Source organism: Oxyura jamaicensis, chromosome 6, assembly GCF_011077185.1.
Source record: "Oxyura jamaicensis isolate SHBP4307 breed ruddy duck chromosome 6, BPBGC_Ojam_1.0, whole genome shotgun sequence".
In the NCBI taxonomy this organism is placed as follows: domain Eukaryota; kingdom Metazoa; phylum Chordata; class Aves; order Anseriformes; family Anatidae; genus Oxyura; species Oxyura jamaicensis.
Window position 1 is genome coordinate 27,901,654 of NC_048898.1, and position 20,071 is coordinate 27,921,724.

At 41.2% G+C, this 20,071-nt stretch overlaps 1 long non-coding RNA gene across 1 annotated transcript in view; it reads left to right on the top strand.

Annotated features, from left to right (window-relative positions):
* Positions 1-20,071, top strand: part of LOC118169048 — a 47,467-nt gene that overhangs the window by 909 nt on the left and 26,487 nt on the right. The window contains exons 2-4 of the long non-coding RNA XR_004751900.1: positions 13,036-13,215; positions 18,617-18,715; positions 18,852-18,968. This is a non-coding gene — a long non-coding RNA (uncharacterized LOC118169048). The remainder of the gene's footprint in view (positions 1-13,035; positions 13,216-18,616; positions 18,716-18,851; positions 18,969-20,071) is intronic.

Sequence of the window (20,071 nt, forward strand, 5' to 3'; positions counted from 1 at the left end):
GAAACTGAAGTATATGCAAGATTAATGAAGCCCTCCCCCTCTCTTTTTTTTTTTTTTTTGTGGGAGGATAGGGTTTATATTTTATTGTTCAGTAAACAGACAGTTTTCTTCTTTAATATAATCTTACAAAAACTTAAGGGAAATGTAGACTGGATGAAGTAACTGTTTTGAGAAATCTTGATTTAGGAGATGGAAGAAAAGTGTTGTGCACGGTAAGAGAACAGTGGGAGATTTTAGTTTGTTTTAGGAGTACTTTTTGATACTTTGGATAGGAACAGAGAAGAAAGATTATTTTCTAAAGAAATGAAATAAAGCAGAGAACTTCATTTTCCCATGCACTTATGTTGGATGATCAAAGTCTTTGATTGAAACAGACCTTCTCTTATTGTCCATAGCCCTGTGGTCTTCTAGGCTGAATAACTTCTCATATTCTGTATTTATCCTTCTAAACTTTTACAAACAGCCAGTAGATATCCTATTAGCTTTCTTCTTTTATCTACAGGGATTTGTTTCTTTAAAAATCAGTGCAATTGAGAAATCCTTCTACTAACAGGATACATTTGTATACAGTGCTTAAGTGTCCAGCACATTTCAGATCTTAGCAATTTGTTTAATGCTCACCATGGCTTTCTTGCTATTCCGTATAAGACCTCCTGATTTAAGCTGCAAGTCCTAACATGTATGGAAAGCATGGAGAGAAAGGGAACACAGTTGTGCATGTTCAGGAATCTGCATGAGGTGTGTAGACGGTGTTATTAAAGATTGATGGTACTTTCAGTCTACAAATAAAATTTCCCTCATTGCTTTTATTCCTCTGTTGGAAAAGTGGGAGACTTTCGCCAGCTGTAGCTCAACCTTTTTTTTCCTTTAATGAACTTCTTCATCTCAAATTAATGAACACCTTCTCTCCAGATAAGTTGTACAGCACTTCAGAAGCTATTTCACTTAGAAGTTGAGTATGAAGTATGCTTGGTTGCAGCTGTAAATGGCTGGATAGCATAAAAAACGATGGCAGACATCAGAGAGCTGTCCTTAGAAGGTACAGTGTAAAGAGTGCATAAAGCCATGAACAGATGATGCAGTAAGAGCCTGGTTTGTGACCACAAATAAGTGCCAGCCCTAACCAGTTGAGCTATCTTTTTAAAAGTTCAAACTGCAGCCAGCTTCTTCACCGTGTCTTTCCTACGTGCACAGCCTCATGCGTGTGCTCTTTCCTAGGAAACCCGGTGCTCTGATGGCTCTCTTCCTTTTAAGTCATTAGCCCCAGTAAGTTGTAACCAGGAAGCCACTGAAAAACGCTAATACCTTTTTTTGGTATGTTTTAATGAGCGTATAACCCAGTGTCTTGAAACTTTCCAGATCTGGAAGTAAGTGTTGTGTTCCCATGGGAACCTAGGGGAAATAATCTCTCATTTTAACTTCTTTTTTTCTTCCTAATATGCATGTCTCTGAGATACCAGAATTCAGAATTGTGATTTATCCGCAGAAAAACTTAAGTTTTTCCAGAAGTAAGTCATGGGTCTTGATTACTGACGTTCATATCTCAAAGTTAAGGGCTATCTGGAGTGAGAGGAAACATGCACATGCACTTTTTCCTGAGACCAGTGGAAAAGTTAGTACTGAGTGCCCAGCTGAGAGTGCTTTAGATGCAAAGGGTAGTTAATAGGAATTTTATGCTCTTCTGGCCATAAAACACACGTGTCTCTGTGACTTACCACTTAAAATATGTCAGTGACACGGACGTAAAGATTTGTGTCATTTTAATGAGCATTGTTCATGGGGGAAGTGCTGTTAGAAAAACATGTCCGGCTTTCTGACTTGAACGTTGTCCACGCCAAATTTGCAGTTGTGATCTCGAGCCCATAGCAGCAGGCTGCCTTCCTCTGGCCCTGGTGCTGCTGCCAGTGCTGGGGCTAGGTCAATGAGAATGACAAGGGCTTCCTAATTTATCCCTTTCCAATGCCTCTGCCTGGCTGGGTCTCCTTCTTCCTTCTTTAAACGGTAGTTTTTCTGTGCATTTCATAATGTGTTTCTGCTGCCAGCACGTTGAGCACTTTTGAAATGTTTTTAAGTAAAATCAATAGGTTCTTTTTTGATATATTCATCAAGCCTGAGCCATTAGCGAAATATTCTGGGAGTTCCTTCATCAATAACTAAGCATTTAGCATCTTGCCCTGCAGTTCTGCTTTTGATTTGTATGTTTATTAGAAGCAAATAAAGTCAAACAACTTTGAATAACTCCCCAAATTTTGGGATGCCTTATGATTTCATATCTTCAGTGCAATACATGATCAAGTTGCTATTCTGAGCATGAATGCCTCTAAGAACTTAATGGCCAGGGTCATTCTTGGTTTGCCTGGCAGAGCCAAGGAATCGCTTGGCAGCAGCATTCGTTTTATTAAAAAGCCCGTGGAGAAACACAGCGAGCGTGCGCGTGGACGGGTGAGTGCGTGACAACATGCAGCCAGAGGGAAGCCGTGTAGGCACTGAAGGGGTTCAGCCAGCCTGTAGGCGAAGCTGCTGCCCTTATTAAAAACCAGTCATTGTTTCTAATAGCCAGGGGTTTCATTCGCCTCTTTGTGAGACTTGATTAAGTAAATCACCAGTACTTAAGAGCATGTCAGACAAGCAGGGTTATCGGAATGCTTATGTCTTCACGCCGTGTGATGAGACCGCACATCTTTGCTTGCTGTCTCTGAGAGCTGCTAAGCTCATGCAGGTGTCCAGCAGGCACGGCAAGAAGGCAGTAGGTAACTGGGGGTGGGTGCTTTCAGTGCTCAGGGTAAGAAATGCTTAGTGAAAATACAGGATTGTGTTGTACTAAGGAAACTATTTTTTCCAATTCTCTTTTTGAAGAAGCGTTAGAGATGCTGCAGTGGTTCAGAGAAACTGTTAACATGGATGCAAGGGAAACCCTGAGGATTTTGTTATGGGTGTGAATGTCTTGGACTTGAATCCTTCTCCCTCTTCACCTCTCACTCCAAGAAGTGGGGTCATGTCAGAGGAGCAGCCTCTCCCTGACTTTTCCATATCACGTGGCAGTGTGTGTCGTGGGTAGTGAAACAATGCTGTGCTCACACTGGGCTGGAGAAGGGCATAAGTAGTTTGTCCCAAAAGTTGGTAACCGAATGTGGGTGGGAGAAGAAATGAGGCAATAGAATTTGTAGTATAAACACACACGTCTCTCTAGCCTACAAAATAGCCTTTCTTAGCAGATTTATTCATGTTAGGCTACAGCTCTGTGCCTGGCCTTTCTGCTTTGCATGCCCTTAACTCACCAGCTGTTCGAGACAGCTCACCCTAAAACTCTTTTGAATTCTTTTTCAGGTACAGGAGAGCACTGGGAAAATGTGGAGCAAGAAGTAGCTTCTGGGGGGACAAGAAAACTGGTAACAAAGTAGAACTGGAAAGAATGATGTGTATCTGACCCATTCCTAGCCCTGCCCTTTTCATAAGACACAGTCCTGCATACTTCAGTGCCTTTTCTCTGGGCATAGGATTATTTCTGATATTTCAGAATTAAGTACTTCGAAGTCAGATCTGCAGCTGAGTGCGTACATTAAAAACAAAATACATCATTTCACAGATGTCAGACTACTTTTAGTGGCTTCAGAACATGGTTTTATAGTTTTTTAAAAAAAGGGGGGGGTCTAGAAGAGGAATGGCAGGCGGTAAATGCACATTTCAGTTGGTACATTTTGAAACAGATGAGCTCATTTTAGGTAATAATGTAAGGAAATACATTAAGTATTGTAAAGCAGGAAAGGTAAAGGGAAAAGATGCAATTTTTACTAGACTTTGTGTTTCTTTAAGCACATAAAATAATTAGCTTAAATACATCATTTCAAGGCTTAAGAAGCTTTTATGTAGAAATGCATAATAGAGGCTGTTACTGTATCCTGATGTGAGGGAAAAAATAACACCTTTATTTTCATTTCAGTGGTTGAAAAGAGTCTTCTACAACACCCTTCAAAAGGCAGTAACATTTCACTATTTTTGTTTGGTTTATTTTGAATTGCAATAAATCCTTAGCACAGCTGATTCTTTCCTGAGTGGTATAGCAACATCAAGTCCCTTGCTTCCGCTAGCTTTCCTGGGGGTCAACAAAACCATTTCAAGTTCTGCAGGTACGTAATGTGCATTCACGGCATAAATGGAGCATTGTGTACAAACACTAATTTACATAGAAAATAGGATTAATGCTCTGTAATCTTTGCTATGCAGATTGCTCTTTCAGTAAAATTCTATCCGGAATTCATTAAACCTAGCTGCTGCTGTGCTGTGCTGCTTCGTGTACAGTTTCTTCTTAGTTTTAAACTCTAATTTGACAGAGGGCATTTCTTGGTGATTTGTTTCACCAAGCTGCTGCTGCTCATACACTGAGTGATTACTGACTTCAACTTCTGCATGTTCCAGCCATGATTTCCTAGCACAGCATTCTGCACCTTTAGCAGAGGCTACCCAAGCAGAAGACCAAACATCTCGTGGTGTTAACCACCAGCAGAGAGTGGGCTATGGGACAACGATCTTCCAGTAGTGCTCCCTCCAGGCGAGAGCTGGTGGAAAATGCCAGCAAGGTATATAAGGAAAATAGCTAACTTAAACCATGGCAGTATTTCTCCTGACCTCAGTAAGAGGACTCCTGCCTTGTTGTAGTAAATTATGGACGTTATTACTCACTGAATTAAGGCCTTGTGTATTCCATTTTCACCTATTCAGTTTTTTGAATAATGCAAACTGATGGATTGAAAAATAGTTTTTATAGGGGGAAAAAAGAGTAAATGGTGTTGCACATCACTTAGAGTTGTCGTGTGTCTAATGAATATGTAACAGTTCTATTTTCTACTTGAAAATGCAAAAAATGTCAGAATAGAATTAGTGTTATCTTGTAAAATTGTTTATCTAGGAAATGTATTTATTTCTCTAGAGAGTGCTATTAAAATCTGTGCAGAATGGATAAACCTATTCGTTGAGTGCTGGGGATTTGTTTCTAGAGCTAGGAGCGTGTAACTTCTGTTGAACTGTACAGTTTCCCTGCATCAGTTTTGTCAGTTCTCTGCTACGTTGCAGATGTTGGTTATTTCTGGAAAGAAGAGCATGTTCATACAGCCTGAGCTGGTCTGTAGCCGTCCCTTTTTATCAGTGGAAATAGAGTACACATCCCACTTCCCACCTCTCCTTTGCTAAAGGAGCTCACTCTGTCAGTCCTGCTCTGGGATTGCAAGGCCTGTATTTTGATCCCTTCCATCACTTCTTGAAATGTCCACGGTTTTCCATGACTGGCATCCACACTAGATGTGGTTCAGAGAGCTCCTCTGGCTCTCCCTTCTGGTTCTCTGAGCTTGTTTAGTTTGGAAAAATATAAGAGGGAATGCATGACAGCATCTGTTTTGTTACAGGCACAGACTCTCTGCTTTGTGGATGTTCCCACGTAAGATGAAGCTGGCCCAGGGAGAGGGCACTCCAGGGCTGCCTGTCTCCCGGCGTGCCTTTCTCATCGCCCTGTGTAGGAAAGGCACAGCCTTTCTCTCCTCGCTTCTGGAGCATGTGTGCATGCTTATTTTTCTTCAAAGTTGGAAAGCCTTCCCCGAGCCCTTCTGCTCCTTGGTATCATTTATCTCTCCCTGCAACAATCTGCTGCTTTCATAACTGGCCCAAGGCTATGAAGCAAACTCGCAGCCTAGGGATGCTGCTGACTGCAGTCCGGAGGAAGGAAAAGATTGGCCAGGAGCAAGCAGCTAATTGTTGTGTGGGAGAAACAACTGGGAGTTCTTGGTAAATCAAGAAAAATGGCTAGTGTCTGAAAACACTGGTGTAGTACAAGGCTGGAAAAAAGTGCTTTGGCTTTTTGAGGAGTTTTTATAGCACTTAGCTGTGTTCTTTCTCAACAGTGTTACAGAAGTGCCAGGAAAGTGGTTTTATTGGTACCGGGTCAAGTCCAGTTGCACGTTTTGGGAAGCTCAATTGGTACATTTATTTACGTGATTATTTGTTTAGTCTCTGGCTAAGTATTTATAAATGTGTAGATAAAATGCAGTAGGTAACCAACAAAGTTGAAACTCAAGCTTACTCTTGCACTTCGTGCAGTGCACTTACCAAGACCTCAGCTCTACAAGAGACTGGGAGTACCCTTGGGGCTCCTTCTGATGGCGCACGGAGTAATTGCTGAGGATGCTGTGGCTGTTTTAAGGAAGAGGGTGACTGGGGGAATGAAATCTTCAGCTTTCAAGGTAGCGTATTTAATTCCTCAGAGAGGAAAATGTTTTTTTTCGGTGTTCACTTTAAAATAAGGTCAAGCCAGTAACTCTTCAATTATACATAAGCCAAACAGCGTGCTTCCTCTTCCATGCTGGAGATTTACTTGACCCAGGGAGAACACCTCTTCGAATTAGCCTGATTTCTCTCTGTTAGAATCTGTTTTAAATACATTACAATACTATTTCTAAGCGAGTCAATCTATCGGCCTCTGATCAACTGAGAGAGGAGTTACTGAACCTAAAATGCGTGTTGTGGTGCATGACTGCAGAGACTCGGTTCTTGCCTCCAAAACGTGTGCTCTGTACCGACTGCAGCAGAAGCATCAGACCTGATGATCTGAAAGGTAAATAAGGGAGCTCAAACCAAGCGCAGCTGTTTTCGTTATTTTGATGAATATGGAAAGCCTTAACAAGAAAGCGAATATCAAAGAATGATCTGAAAGAGGGAAAAAATATTTGTCTTTTGAAACCTTTGCTTGGAGAAATAAACCTGTCGGTAATCTCCCAGGGTTAGCAGGGAGCTTTTCCAAAGCGTGGGTTAATGTGGATTGAGAGAGGAGGATTTGTAGGCGTGCTGCTGAATACTCTGGTCATTTGGCTCCGTGAACTGCTGATCTGTGGCTCAACTGCCAGCGAAGGCATTGCTCCCAACCGGGGTCCTGTTGAGTCACAAGTGCTTAATTCGAGTTTCATGTTTCTGTCACGCCGGGGTGGTCAGTGTGTTGGCAGGTCTGTCAAGGTTACAGGCTGATGGAGCAGAGCTTGAAAGCTGCCACGCAGCTGGCTGAGCGTAGGTGATCAAAATTAACTCTGCTGGAAGGATGCATCTTATCAAAGGGCACAAGATGTACTAGGCATAAGGGTACACACTAAAAATGTGTGAGGAGATGGGAAGATTTATTTTTTTGCTTAAAAAATCTATCATATTAGAAGTTATCTGTCTTTGGTTGATCAAACTTGCACATCTGCACAATCTGTTGCAGGCTGAAGTCAGAAGGAAACGAGAAACTGCGAACTCACATAAGTTCTCCGGGTCAAAACTCTGATGTTTAATTGAGGAACTGTCAGTGTCATAAGCATGCATCATTGACGGGCTCTTCTGAGTATTACTTAATACTTTGCAGCTCATCTTCTTTCTCATCTATTTGCCCAGGTACGTGTCAGAAAGGGTGAGCCATGGAAATGAAGATATTATTATGCTTTAATTTAAGAAGCAAACTCCAGCCTCAGGACTGTTGACTCCTGGTCACAAGGGTGCCAAGCTTTGCTTTAAAGCAATTGTTGAGGCATTTAGTTCACTTAGAATAGATTTGGGCATGTGGATGTGGAGCAGCACTGGCGTGGAACAGTAGTGTTCCCTCACAGACAATGGCAGTATCCACAGCAGTCAGTAAGTTTTACTTCTCCATGTGTTTCCAAGCTTCAATAAAATAAGCCAACCAACCAAAACAACAACAACAACTAGGTATATCATGAGGACAGGAAATAAATTCCAGGGTGATGTTTAAAGGTGTGAGGTCCAACAGAAACTAAGCTCGACAGCTCACTTTGTTGAGCCGAGATTTGCAGCAAGCCACTTGGCCTCTGGCTCTTGTCACTAAGCTGAAATGTTACTTGCAATGTAATTTAGGATTCACATACACATGCTAATTGGAAATGTATGCTGTTGTCTTAGGACAGGAGAAGGGACTTTTGTTTGTTTGTTTACAAGTAGTTTAAGAAATTTCTGACTAGTTTATAGTTCAGCATTGTGTGCTTAAAAAAATTGAATTTAACTTATCATTGTCTCCCATTTGCTTATATGTGGTTATAAGGAAGGAATGCAGGAAAGTTATCCCATTGGTGTTAGTTCAAAATGAGTTCAAAAAGAAAGTCCAGTGCCCCCAGGGAAGTCTTTCCAGCAGAGGCAGATCTCTGCAGCTTACTGGTTGGAGTTACTTTAAATCAGCCTATCCTTAGGCTTTGCTGGTTGGAAGTACATGTTATCTGCAATCCTGTTTAGCTTAGAACTGTAAAGCGTAATTGAGGATGTTATTTCAAAGCACATTGCTTTCTGAAGCTCCGTTTCTGAGAAGGATTTTGCACTTTAACAGGAATTCTTCTGATGCAGTGAACCCTGTCCTTTGTCTTGTTTTCATTAGAGGTAAAGCTTAAATGGAAGGGCTCTGGCATTCTTTAAAATGTTTCAGCTAAATATCCTTTAATATTTCTGTGGTCCAAATGCAGATGAAACTTAAGTCTGTCTTGTATTATTTTCTTTAAAGGAGGAACTTGTGAAGAAATTATTCCATAAGCAATTCCTCCTTGCCTGTCCTCTTGAAGGAGTACAGACATAAAAACTGTTCTTCTGTAATGTGACGTGTATCGCACCTCTTCCGTGGGGATATGAGCAGAGTTTGCAAATGCTAAGTAAGGATGTCACCCAGTGAGGTGGTAAGGCGTCAGCAGATTTTTCCTGGGAAGAAATGAGTTAGGAGGTGGCTGGCAGTGACACCGGTCACTGGGGTAGGTCTCCCGTGCTCCATCCCAGTTATACCACATGCAGCTCACGTGATGAGATGAGACTTTCTCGTAGAGAACAATCATTTGTTTTTATTTTTTTACACTAAGATTGGAACATATCTAGGCTGAAGGTTTTTTTCTTGTCCCTTCGTAGATGCTCAGAAAGCAGAGATGCTGACCTGTCAGTTGCACCTGACAGTGCTGTTAGAGAAAGGCTCTTCTTTTCTGCCTTTTCTACCTTATCCTGGCCTAGTTTCCTCACAGCAGCTGCACAGCATGGCACCAGCAGTGCAATTCAAATCTAAATTTATGAATGTCTGTTAAAGTGTGAGTTGCACTCCTATGCACTGCTTGTTCTCAAACATGTTAAAGCAGTTAGAAAATAAAGGAGCTGATGGAAGGAAGGCACAGTAATGTAATAATAGTGGAAAGCACATTTTCCCTTCTAGTCATCTAAGAAAAAATGTGTTAAAAGATTCTGAAAGAGTGCTGAAAGGTTGATGCTACGGTACATGGCTTGGAAATGTTAGAGGGGGAATGTTTGTCCATGAAGACATTGCCTGCTTCTCAGTCAGGAAAGTTGCTCAGCACAGGTACACCAACAAAACCTAATCCCTCCTGTGTTCCTCGTGTGTTTGGATCTGTGGGTGAAACTGTCAGTAACCCTGGTTGTAAAGACAATGAAGGACCCCAAGTCATCGATGGTAAAAGCTTTCTGAAAATCCCAACCATTGACCATCACAATCCCTTTCCTACCTGTTCCCATGCAGTAGTTACAGCTCATCTGTGCTGTGAGGGATTCTCACGCACCCTTGCTGCTGTGAATTCTGCAGGAGGGCCCCAGCCCGGAGCACATTTCCTCACGACCTCTCTTGTAGCAGGATTATTTCCCTGACTCAGCACTTTCTGTTCATAATGGCTCACAGCTTTCTAGCTCTCCCCTTCTCCCTGCTCAGTGGTTTCCATGCACGGTTGTTTTTCCCCTTGGCACTATGTTTTGCCTTTTGTTGTTGCTGTGAGGGCCGTAACAGCTGGATTTCCCTTTGCCTGTGTCTTTTCACCTTAATGAGCACCACACTCCATAGATTTTGCTGTTCAATAGGGGTAATTGGCAGGTATTCTCCAGCCTTTTCTTAAATTATGCTGTCCTTAGCTACATTGTTCTTGTTAATATGCATTTATTTATTTATTTTTTCCTATTATTTTTTTTTCCTATAATTATCCTATTATTTTTGAAGGCTTCATGGTAGCCTTCAAAAAGAAAATCAGGGCTTTGGTCACGGTAGGCATTGCACAAAGGGGGAGGGAGAGAGAGAGGGAATGAGAATCTGTGTTGAGGAAGCTGGAACCTGACTCCCAGAGGGTCGAAGGATGAGAGGAAAGCGGTGGAGTTGCACTGGTCGCAGTGCCTGGGAAATGTCCCAACACCTGACTGTGCCTTAGGCACCGTGTGCTGATGCACAGCACTGCAGTCCTTGAGGAGTTAAAGTAGTAATGTATTTTCGAGAGGAAAATACATTCTCAGAGATGTCTTGCAGGGTGCAATCGTATAGGTGGGAAAATTAAGACAAGGCAACATTTACTCTTCAAAGTGATTTTTTCCCCCTGGTTCTTTATTACTGTCTCAGTATCCATTCTTCACTTTCTGTCTCTCATTCCCTGTGATCACTATAAGGGTGAGAGCCTGCTGTGCACCAGGATCTCAAAGCACTTGGTGCTGAGTGATGTGAGACCAAAAACACGGTCCCTGCTCCATAGAGCTCATGGTGTCCCAGCACCACTGGTCAATAGTTGGGCATCTGAATAGGATGAGCCTCTGGGGTAAGTAGGAGTGGGAAGAGCTCACAACAGGAAGGTCATGGAAAGGGACTGCAGGATTTAGATGGGTCTGGGAGGGCTGTTTCTTGAGGATATTACTTAAAGTCATGTGCAACAGACAGACGTGGCCTTGCTGTCTGTAAGAACAAACAAGAAGGCAACCCACTAGCAGTCACCAGTGCCTTGCAGGGAGGTGGTGGTGGGCACAGGGAAGAGGAGAGGAACTAGTGGGAAAGGTTTGTGAGTGGGAAATGCTGAACTCCGTTTTAGCTGAGGAGGAATGCTGGATGTCTGTGATGCGCTGCTGGGCTGTGGTGTTGCTTGAATAAAGGAGATAGATTTGTCTGTCTAGTTTAGACCTGGGTCATCAAGAGAAAATATTGAACTATTTGTGCTTTTTGCAGGCAGGATTGAGCAGAGATAAAGCACTGAGAGTAATAGGGGACCACTAATAGCACCTCGTGGTGACCCTCTCTTCACTTTTCTTTTTCCTTCCAGACGTGCAGAGATGAGCATCCTCCCAAAAATGTACAGAAAGAGCAATTAAAGATTTAAAACAGAGCTAGAAATACTGTTGTCCCCTGACTTCTTCTTGGTTTCTTTCGTGCCAACTTATTTTTCCAGGGGTTCTTGTTGCCTTCAATAAGCTGTAGCTTCTGAAAGCTTCTTTCCTTTCCTCATGTCTCTTAGCTGCAGTCTCTCCAGCACCTACCTCTTTCCAGTCTCACTTTTCTTTCTTTGAATCACCTCCCGAGAGTGTTGTCTGTACCTTTTCCCTTCTTGCAGATGGGGGATGGCGAGGGGAGCTTTCTTTAAGAGAAAGAAATCTCTGTGGGCAGGCACCTTAACTCTCTGAGCAGCCCAGGAAGCTGAATTTTCATTTGTGAGGTTCCTTAGTGTCTTGGTTTCAGTTAGGACAGTTATTTTTCCTCCTAGTAGCTGGTAGGGTGCTATGTTTTGGATTAGGATGAGAAGAGTGCTGATAACATGCTGATGTTTTAATTGCTGCAGAGCACTGCTTATACTAAGCCAAGGACTTTTCAGCTCCTCACTCTGTCCTGCCAGCGGGCAGGCTGGGGGTGCAGCAAAAGCTGGGAGGGGACAAACCCAGGACAGCTGACCCAAACTGGCCAAAGGGGTATTCCATACCATCTGACGTCATGCTAAACAATATATAGGGGTGGCTAGCCGGGGTGGGGGGCCGGCTGCTCGGGGTTGGGCTGGGCATCGGTCAGCGGGTGGTGAGCAATTGCATTGTGCATCACTTGTTTGTACATATTATTATTATTATCATTATTATTTTCTATCTTAATAAACTGCCTTTATCTCAACTCACAGGCTTCACTTTCCCGTTTCTCTCCCCCATCCCAGAGAGGGAGGGGGGAGGGTGAGCGAACGGCTGTGTGGTGTTTAGCTGCCAGCCGGGTTAAACCACAACACTTAGCCCAACTGATAGAAGGCAGTTTGCCATTTAAGGGTGATACAGAGAGCTGTAGTCTTAAATTTTGAGTTAGAGATGTCAGCAGCGGTTACCAGGGAAACTTCTAAAATTACCCTGGCAATGTCTCCTCTCAAATACTACATCAAATCTTCAGGAAATGGCACCAAGTGAACAGGCATAGATTGAGGAAGCGTCTCTGTGTAAGAGTCCTGGATGCTGTACGTACAAATAAAATAACCCCCCCTAAAACTTACGGATGATACAGGGTCTCTAGTTCTGCAATCCTAAATCAGGAAAATGGCATGAAAGAAATAAAAAGTATTGATTTGGTAAAATTTCAGTGAGGCAATAGCTTTAATAGGAATATCCTTGGTAACCTCCATTTTAAGTTTTATGGTTTTGTTTTTAAACACTGAGGAAAGAACAGTTGCTTCCCTCTGGAGCTGCTTCCAACAGCTAATTCACAAAAATTGTAACTCATGACTAGGAACTAACACATGAAGAGATGCTATACTTTTCCAACCCCTAAGCCTCCAAACCAGGTAAGAGTATAGAAATGTGTTCGTGCATATTTAAATGCATGCTGGTCAGAAAGAAAGAACATTTGGGGTTAGAACAAATTTCAGAAACCTGTAAAACAGAGTTCTGATTGCGCTAAAATAGGCTCCCTACCTGAACACGGTACCACCTTCTCTGCCTTAGTACGTCTTATTTATGCATATTTTGTTATTGTCTTCGATCATACAAGTCTCTGCTATAAAATATGAGCTTTGCTGAGGAGAAAGGTGTGTATTCTACATTATTAACTAAAATAAATGTGTGTATATAAGGCAGCTTTGCTTTCTAAATGCATTGCCTGGCCAGGTAAGCCACTCATATTTATTATCCAGCAATAAATGTTGTTGGTTCAACCTCTTGATTCAATAACATTTGTGGAAAGTAAATGTAAATTTTAATACATGTTTAAAACATGTCTTTTTGCGTGGCGCTGACTGCAGCGTGTTGGTGTGTTAACAGGCTAACTTTTACCGCTTTTGTGGAAGTGCCGTAAGGCCATAATCCAACCCTCTGAGGAAAGTACACGGGAAGATGCCACACATACATCTACTGACAGAAAATTGGCCTCCGTCAGAACCTGGGAATGCGCTGCTATGGGGAGCTGATTGCTCTGCTGAAATCAAACCATAAAGAGTGCAGGTAATTAATCACCATATGATTAATCAAAAGCTCTGGATGCTATGCAAGAAACAAAAAATGCCTTAAGTAGCAAATTCCTCTGGGATTGTGAGGAGGTTACACTAGCTGTCGCAATGAGGGGAGCAGTGGCATGGCTGGTTCAGAGAGGCAGATGGTCGCTCTGACTTACCATACTGAATTAGGACTAGAACAACCTCTATTTTCATTTCACCTCCACACAGTTTTGCTCCTTTTGGTTTCAGCATGACAGGATCTGCTGGCAGAGAGCACACATGCAAGCCTAGTCCTGCAAAGCTGGCGAGAGGAAGGCTCTGGAGGTGAGTGGTGGGGCACAGCGAGTGTAGCCCGTGGCTGTAGGAGCCGATTCCAGGGGTATGTGGTGACCTTCTGGTATCGTTTCTTTGTGCTTTGTTTCACCTGGAATGTTTTTTATTCTTGAACCGAGAAGCTGGTGTCCTGAAAACTTCAGCATTTTAAGTCATGTACATGCTGAAGGGGTGTTCCAGTCCTGTTTTTCTGCAGCAGCCAGCCACTAATGATACACCAACTCTCTTCCTGAGGAGCAGAGCTGACAGATCAACAATTTGAAAAGCTGTGGGGACATTTAATGAGAAATAGAGCAGCTTGTCATTGCTGTGAACTCACCAAAGGCTGCCATGCTGACAGCTGGTGGAAAAGAGACAGGGCAGCCACCCGTTTTTGGCGACCCAGTAGTTGCTGGATGGGCATAGGCAGAGCTGTCGAGCAGTGTGTGACCTGACCCCATGTTTCATGACCTACCACTGCTTCGTGGTGTCTCCTTGGTTAGGTGTGGGGCAGGAGGGGCAAAAGTGAAATGGTCCTTTTCCTCTGAGAAGCAAAGCTGCACTTCAGAGAGAAGCAAAATATTTTTCCCTAGCTCCCAAATAAACCCTGCAGGAGATGTAGGGATGTTCAGCATCACGTGTGTTTTCCTCACACATAAACTATATTTTAGGCATAGCTATTTGCAGTACTCTGGTGTAGACAATAAACACACAAAGCTATTTTGTGAAAACGTGCAGCTCTTAATTTAAATCTGACTTTTGCTCTTAAATCTTCACAAAGATGTGGAGAAGGACAGAAAAAATATGGGTGAGTTTATTATAAGATATTCCTGTTTCTTTCGGGTAATGTTTAATGATCAGTCAGTGACTGAGTTTACATAATGTTAAATATTTATTTTTCCTCTGTAGAGCTGAATGGGGAAATGTGCTCACATTCCTGCCAGATAACTAATTGGGTAACTGTGGATGCTTAGGGTATTTTTGAAGCAGCAGTTTTATCCACAGTGCTTGTCTCATTAAGGATTTTACTGTTTGTATTCCAGAAGTCATGAATTCTCCAGCTGGGGCCAGGGCTTTGATAAATTATCATTCTGTGTGCTTGAATGGTAACTTTATTACCTTTGAGTTATAAAAAAATGTCATTTTGCATTTTCTTTACACCTTCACAGCACAAATTTCTGTTCATTTTTATTGTTTGCAAAATCATGATTCTGTTGCAGTCAGTGGGTTCCTACCGGTTGGTCTGGCTGCAGGAACAAGGCTGCAAATCTGTGAGATATGTGTGATTTCTTACTCCTCTGATTCTTTAACTCCTGTGCTCAGATTTCTGGTGGGAGAGCTTTCTTATCTCTGTGGTTGCTGTGTTTGAGTTACGACCCTTCTTCTGCCAGGCACAAATTTGCCTTGGCTTGTCTCAAGGGAAATGAAACTCAGGTGGTGATGGGCAGCCCTGGGAATCCTTTTTAACATTTCTTGGACTGTTCTGACCCCAGGACCAGTCCCCCGCTTCCCACCTTACCTGTGCCTGGGGTGCTCTGGGTTACACCTCTCATCTTGGCTAGGCTAACTTCTGCCCCACAGTCCCCTCAGCCACCGAGGGCAACAGAATCAGCTTTTGAGGTGGTGCTGTTCTTCAGGGAAGGTGGATTCAGCCTGTGGTAGCTGATCCTGCCCAAGTTGTATTCAAGGCACCTTCCGTGTCCTGTCCGCACTTCCCCCTCCAGGGGACCAGGATTCCCTTCCAAGCTTCTTCCATCCACTCGCCCTACCCTGAATCATGATGCTGAGAGCTTCATTTGTTTTGTTGCTTTCTGCACTCTGCTTTATTTTTTATGGGAACAGCTCTCCTCAGTAACTCTCTTCTCACAGCAGAGCTGTGCTATCAGCTTACCCTGGAGAAAGGGGCTGAGGTTGCATGAGGTGGTGAGAGAAGCTCAGTGAATGGGCTGCATGGGATTCTCCTTTTCCAGAGAGCTCTTTCATCTGTTTTTAGGTTCTGCTTCATTTTTAAATACCGTAATTCTTTCTTCAGCTTTCCGGTGGAAAGTAACATTCAGATACCATACAATTGCTAAATCTCACACTCATCTCCAAAAAGGCCTGAGTTACTGAACTAGTGAGCTCTTCAGGGGAGATTTATTAGAACTGAACTGTGTGTTGTTCTGATGTTGTTCCCCTTATAAATGCACTACTTGCTGAACGTTGTTGCCTAGCCTAAATACCACGTTAAAATTGAAGCTAGTGATGAACCTTTAAAATAATTTTTTCCTAATGGGATTTTAAATACAGATAAATGTATACATGTGACATGTTTTTGTCATGCTTTTGTGTGTTTGGTTGGTTAATCCTAATTGTTTGATTAGTGGTTCCTTTTCTTGGTCTATTAACAACATTTTTATGTGAAACACCCTAAAGAGGCTTCATAGCCAAAATATTTGAAGTCAGAAAAGGTCAAAGCTGCTGTTGTAACAGCTCAGTTTGGCGTTACATGAATGAAATCCACAGTTAGTCATTTCTAAGGTCACGGCGTGGCAGGCTTACTTATCTATTTGTAGCCTGCGAGCAGTCTATTTAATGACTGCTGCTTTGGTGTGGAAGAAAAAAAAGAACTCAAGCCAGATCTTTTGCCACTTTCATCCTTAAAACATTTAATATTTATGTTATCAAAGTGAAAACTTCCTTAAGGTAATGACAACTGGAATCATTCAAAATACTCCTGCAAGAGGGAGGCTGTCAAAGTGCCGGTCTGCTTTCAAGTGCTGCTTGCTTCCTGCCTGCCCACCTCACTCCTTCTCTCTTGGTTTAGCTTCTCTCAGCTTTTAACTCATGTAGAACTCTCTCATGACTCAGTAAGGTTTCTTACATATTACTTTTTATGAAACAAAGGTTATTTGTAGGGTGGAGATTATATATATATATATATATATATATTTTCTCTGCAGCTGAAGGATTGTTGTTTATCTGAGCTAGAGAAATACTCCACCCTGTGTCAGCCTTAGAGCAAGAATATTCCTTTATAACTACTTCCTTGTAGATGTATGGTAGCTTTGTGTTCATCCACTTTCATATTTGTTTATGAAATACAGCAGCATAGGAGGCTCAAACATCTAACTAAACCAAATCATTTGTTGTTGCTTTGATTAATTTCTTAGATCATATTTGGTGTGGTAAGATACATATACAGGAAATCCAGCCTCAGTGTATTCTGTTTCAGCATAATCTATTGAATCAATAGTTTCTCTAAATAGCTTTAAAGCTAAAGTGCACATTCATGGATCTACTGCCGTTAGCCAGTGTTTTTCCAATACCTGAATTATGAAATGGGTCTCACTTACCATGTTTTTTTGAGTAGATTTACTGATGCCAGTGAAAGGGCTTACAGGAAAGTCGTGAGCTCTTTCTGTGGAGGGTTCTTTTTTTGTCTTCAACTATTACATAAATTGTCTGAGCTTGAGTAGTCCGTTCATTTGGATAGAGTCAGGTGAGTTCCTGTTGATTTATGGATCTAAATGAAATGTTAACTTTGTGTTCATGGAACTGGCAGATTTATATGCATAGGTGAACAGACATAGCTATATGCCTGAAAATGAACCACTAATACATTAACATAATGACGCATACTGGGGAAAAAAATATAAAGAAAGCCATAGGAGCCCCTTAACAAAACATTTAAGGGCAGAGATCAGAACTGTCATCTGCTCTGCCATGGTGTCCTGTTGCAAACAAGGCCAGATTTACAGTAATTAATACAATAACACAGCTGCAAAAGAGCTCAAGGTGTAATGTGATATTTTTTAACTGTTTGGATGAACAAGAGAAATTATAGCTTTGTTTTAACTTGTGAATACCTTTTTTTTTTTTTTTTTTTTTTTTTAAAAAAAATCAAAACAAGGATTTAAATTCTTAAAGTAAACGGGTATGATGACAAAGGTCATGATAAATTAGAGGGAGAGTCCAATACACAACAGGTTCTAGCATGTTTGCACAACCTGGGCAGTAAGTGGTATTTCAACTCCTGCAGTCACACTGCTGGTTCTCTTAAGGGTACAACCAAAACCAATGGAGAGAGGTAGCATCTTTTTGAGATTTTAGAACAATGGAAATAGAAATAGATGAGATATGAGGCCTGACAGCTTGCCAGCTTTCTTCCCTATATCAGCTTGTTAATCCCCAGTCTCTAGAATTTCATGTAGAAACAAACAAAACCAACAAAAACTGAAGCTCTCCACTGTTTTTTATAGTTAAGAAATACACATTTAGACAAAAGTGTTCATGAGATGCTCCGACAAATTTTTTTGGCTAAGTGGTTGGTTGTTCCTATGCAGAAGGCTGGAAGCCTAAGAATAGAATGGGACCCTCTGACTTTAGTGAGGTACTTGTACTTACTATCTAATGCCTGAAAACTTAGTTGCAATGATTCTACTCTGTAAAGTGAAAATGGAAGGTACACTGTAACCTCTCTGAATTGTGCTATTTCCAGGGAACATAACATCTAGTCTAGTCCCACCACCATAACACCTGTGTCCTAAAGCAAGTACATTTCCTAAATGTAAGTTTTCATTCCTGTTTCCTAGAATATTCCCCATTTAAGATGCCTGCTGTTTTATGAAAAAAAAATATCTTGTTTTATTCTGCATTGTTTTTGGAAAAGGTAATACATAGACTAGATTAAATCCACTTTTTCTTCCTTTCCTTTTTTAATGCTTGGTTAGGGCACATGAAAACCTCTGTACTGTTGCTTACTGGGCTTATCTCTTTCTAAAGAGGTCAGAAAGTAGTATCTCTTTCAGTTCAAGTGTTAGAACTTATTTTTGTGTCCTGTATATATTATCTGAAATGATGGCACACGTTTTTCATTTGGTTTTCTTGGCTTGTGCTCTTCCTGAAACCAATGTTCTGTACGGTGTATTTATTACTCTGTAATCTTCTTAATTTCATGATTTCACTTACACAGTAAATAGAAGTCTATTATTATTATTTTTTTTTAATTAATGACTTTGTTATTGCAGGAAGATTTATTTATTTAACTTCTCCTATACATAGACATCAAACACCCCATTTTCACCCTGGAGCTAACCCACATAATATGTTTACAGGTCTGCCTCTTATTTAAGACAAAGTTGAGACTTTTATGGAAGAAGCTGCATTTTAGACCTCATACGAAGAAGAAAGATTCTTCTGAAAGTGGAAATCAGGTAGCTGAGCAACAGTGTTTGCCCAAGCCAACATCTCTGAGGAAGTATGACTTTCCCTGTCCCATTACTCTCATTCAGGAGTTAATTCTCAATTGTAATGTATGGACCAGTAATCTGCTACCTCTCTTCTTATAAGCATAGGAAAGTGTAAGAGGCAGAGCTCACAAAGGAACAGAAGGAGTGCAGAGGGAATCAGCAATTGTCTCTTGGGAGAAGAAGGAAAGACATGAAAGGGACTGCGGTAAAGCAAAAGGTAATAATAGCAATGATCCCTAAAAGGAACAGATTTTTTATTTTTTTTCTTTTTGTATTAAATTGTATTGAATGCAAAAAAAAATTTGAGAAAATGTTATCATCCGTATGTGTTCATAATTAATAAAGTATCTCTGAAGAGTAGTTTATATTTGACTTTCACTCCCTCTGTCAATCCTTTCTTAACAAGAAAGCAGCACTTTCTGCTGCTGGCAAATGAGCCTGCAGCATCTTCAGTTCTTTCTGTGGCACATAGACTTGCATCAAAGATGGAATCTGACTCACTGGTAGAATAACCTTGCTAGGCTATTTAATAAGAAATATCCATAGTCTTTGCCCCAAGCAGACTTTTTTTTTTTCTTTAGCCATATTTAAAACTATCAAGAATGTCTCTAAATTGAGGTGAGAAAATATGAAAGTAATTCCAACTTTATTCTAGAACTACTTATTGATAGGCTTTAATTGATAGTTTTAGCAAGATGGGAAACCCCTCTTTATTATTTTTGTACCAGAAATCAATACAATTTCAGGAAGTACAATTTTTAATTCTCTGCCTATTGTAAGGAAAACGTGTCTGTGGTTTTCTTTTGGATCAGCCATATAGCTCTTTGAAGTACATGCATTATTCAGTATATTGATACTTAATTTCTTTAGAGGTGCCTTATCTTTTTTGCATTATTACTAAAAAGGAATTATCCCCAAACCTTCATTATACTGACAAAACAGAAACAGAGAAATGTTGTACCCTGAGGTAACCATACTCTTCGTGACCCTATCTTCCCCTTTACAAAAGCAAGCTTAGGTTGGTTAGAACTGCCTGTGATTGCTCATCTTCTCTAGTCATTACTTCCTGCATACACATAACAGAAGAAAAGTCTTGTGCCAAAGAAGATTAATGAAAATCTACATTACACTTCATTCACAGCATCTGCCTGCTTTGGAAGTCATGCACTGGCACACATACTAATTAGAGCAGAACAAAATGTGCCTTTTTTTTTTTTCTTTTGGGGAGGAAATTGAAAACCAAGAAGCTATTTTCTCCCTAATTTTTTAAAATGGTCACACCAGCTGTGCACATTAAATACCTTATACGCAATGTGCATT